Source organism: Orycteropus afer, unplaced genomic scaffold (genome assembly GCF_000298275.1).
Source record: "Orycteropus afer afer isolate SDZICR_OR568_19922 unplaced genomic scaffold, OryAfe1.0 scaffold00076, whole genome shotgun sequence".
In the NCBI taxonomy this organism is placed as follows: Eukaryota; Metazoa; Chordata; class Mammalia; order Tubulidentata; family Orycteropodidae; genus Orycteropus; species Orycteropus afer.
Window position 1 is genome coordinate 41467 of NW_006921663.1, and position 3492 is coordinate 44958.

Genomic DNA, 3492 nt, shown 5'->3' on the forward strand with positions numbered 1-3492 from the left:
TCATATTTTGGCTCTTGTGGGCTTGCTTTAATTGTCTTCAACTTCAAGTAGAACTTGCATATGAGCAGTTGGTGGTCTGTTCCACAATCAGCTCCTGGCCTGGTTTTGGCTGAAGATATTGAGCTTTTCTGTCGCCTCTTGCCACAGATGTAGTCAATCTGATTCCTGTGGATTCTGTCTGGTGAAGTCCACGTGTATATCCACCATTTGTGTTGTTGAAAAAAGGTATTTGCAATGAATAAGTCATTGGTCTTGTAAAATTCTATCATGTCATCTCCAGCGTTCTTTCTGTCACCAAGGCCAAATTTTCCAATTACCAGTGATTCTTCTTTGTTTCCAATATTTGCATTCCAGTCATCAGTGATAATCAACACATCTTAAATTCATGTTTAGTCAATTTCAGTGCAGAAGTTGATAGAAATCTTCAATTTCCTCATCTTTGGCTTTGGCGTTGGTGCATAAATTTGAATAATAGTCATATTAACTGGTCTTCCTTGTAGGTATATGACTGACAGTATTGTACTTCAAGACAGATCTTGAAACATCTTTTGTGATGATGAATGCCACACTATTCCTCTTCAGTTTGTCATTCCCAGCATAGTAGATCATATGGATGTCTGCTTCAAAATGGCCAAAACCAATCCACTTCATCTCACTAAAGCCTAGGATATCAATCTTTATGTTTTCCATTACATTTTTGACAACTTCCAATTTTCCTAGATTCAGACTTCATACATTCCACGTTCCAATTATTAACGGATGTTTGCAGCTGTTTCTCCTCAATTTGAGTCATGCAAAATCAGCAAGTGGAGGTTTTGAAAGCTTTACTTTATCCATATCATTAAGGTTGATTCTACTTTGATGATGCAGCTCTTTTCCAGTCATATTTTGAGAGCCTTCTGACCTAAGTGGCTTGTCCTCTTGCACTGTATAAGACAATGTTTCCAGGCTATTCATAAAGTTACACAGCATTGTAACAGCCAGTATTTCTCTGCTATTCTTAAGGTTTTCCCTAACCAATTCTTTGAGAAGTGGATGACCTCTTCCTTCTTCCTAGTCTGTCTCAGTCTGCAAGACACGCTGAAACTTGTGCACTATGTGAAACTTTGCTGACATTTGAAACACAAGTGGCACAGACTCAAGCCTCACAGCAACATGCCACCACAGTACGACAAACCAACAGACAAGTCTGTCTCCCTTAGCTGTTTGAAACCTCACCTTACCTGGATCCCTGGAACCACTCACTCTGTCCTAGTCCCCCTGGCTTTTCTTTCCTTTCCCCCTCTTTCCTGCCATGTGAGGGTGGGGCTTGGGTCCCTCCCCTACCTGGATCACTGCCACTGCTCACTCTGTCCTGAGATTACACATATATAATCTCATATTAAAAATATCTGTTGCTCCTTTGAAATCAGTTAGGAAAATGATTCATTTATTCTAAAAGTGCTGAGAGCATCTTTTCAAATCCTCTTTTAGAATTCCACACAGATATTTTCAAAAGATTATAAATCTTGTTTCTTCAAAGCTTCTCAAATTTAATTTCTAGAAAGGCCAAGAACTGTTTAGAGCCAGTGTTGCTGAACTAAGAAAGTAGCATCAATTTCAAACAAAATTACAATAATGTCTACAAAATTCAAATTGTTTCAGAAGAAAATGATAAGTAACACAATTATCACTATATATATTTATTTATTTCAAGAACACATTGTAGTTCTCTTCATTACATAGCCTAAGTCATACATTAAAAAAAAAAAAAAAAAAAATGTCCCCATTGACTCAGTTCATTTGCACCTAACTCTTGAGGACTCTGACTTATGGCAATCCATGTGTGTCACAGCAGAATTTCTCCATAGGATTTTCAATGGCTGATTTTTTGGAAGTAGATCACTAGGCCTTTCTTTCAAGGAGCTTCTAGGTGGACTCGAACCTCCAACATTTCAGTTAGTAGCCAAAAGAGCATTAACTGTTTGCATTATTCAGAGACTCCAGCTCATACATTTCTTTAAATCCTTCCACACCTGCTCCAGCTCTACCTTTCTGCATTCTTTTATTTTGTTTGTACTTTTCTTAAGCACATATTCTGTCTTGTATCTGCAACTTCTGCCTGCTATAGCACAGTTTCCTCAGAAAATGCTTCATTAAACAGTGCAATTCTAGAGAAGTAGAAGTGAATGAAAAGAATAATAATGCAGTGACAAGAGGAGGAAAAACTAAGAAAACAAGTTCCTGAGTGACATAGAGATGTGTGACAAGTTTATTTATTTATTTTACAGGACATCTTCAGAGAAAAGATTTGAAGCTACTATGAAGGGGATGAATTTATCCATTTGCTCCTATCTCCTATTAATCACAGGTCACCCCTTTAAGCTTTAATGTTCCTGCACTTTTCAGTTCCATAAGAGTGGACCTAGGACTTTCCAACTGCATCTCATGTGTGTTAGACTGGGTTCCCTAGAGAAGCAAAACCAGCAAAGCTTATATAGAGAGAGACAGAGAGAAATTTATCTTAGGAAAATAACTCACACACTTATAGAACCTAGCTAGTCCCAAGTTCTTGGATCAAAAGTCAAGCCAGAGGTTTTTCCTGACTCATGAAGCTGCAGGGGCTGACAAGCTCATGGTTAGCAGGGAGCATACTGGCTATTGACTCCAAAAAATGACGAATCCAAGATCTCCAGGCTGAATGGTGGATTGTTCACTCATGGACAGTTGCGGGCAGCACAACAGAATCCCGATCCACAGAAGAGTGTATTTTTTTCCAGGATGTCCATAAATATACTGGAAGTAGGAAACTCCCTTTCCACAGATTGGCTGTTCAAAGCATATACATTGGAACAACCCACATTACAATTGCTTAAATTACCAGGCTTTTCTTCTTAGTCTGTTTTCATCTGGAAAGTCTGGTGAAACCTCACCACAGACAGGTGGTGGCTGTACATGAGGTACATTGGCAAGGAGCTGAACCTGGGTCTCCCTCATGGAAGGTGAGAATTGTACCACTGGAAATTTTTATTACTTGTTTTCTATTAGCCAGGCTAGGCCCAAGTGCTTTACAACAGAAGCAATACACTGGATTTATCTCATAATGCAAGCTAGATTGAGGTACTCTCCTTACTTTGGACTAGAGCAGTTCTAGTAACAAACTGCTCATGTCACTCTTGTGGTCATGGAACCAGATCCCTGGTTGCTGCTGCTGCTACCACAACTATAAACTAGAGTCCACTGCAGCAATTGCCACCATGGTCTTTTGTCACTTGTGGTACACACAACCTAATGACATCTCTTGCCTCTTACTTTGGGATTTCTGTGTTACTCCTGAGGCATGACGTGATAGTTGGAGCTGTGTATCAACTTTGCTGGACCACACAATTCTGTGTGGTTTAAGCAATTGTGATGTGGGTTCTTCCAATGATGGGAGCAGACGTATATGCTTTGAACAGCCAATCTGTGGAAAGGGAGTTTCCTGTTGTTGTTCTTGTTATGTGCCGTCGAGTC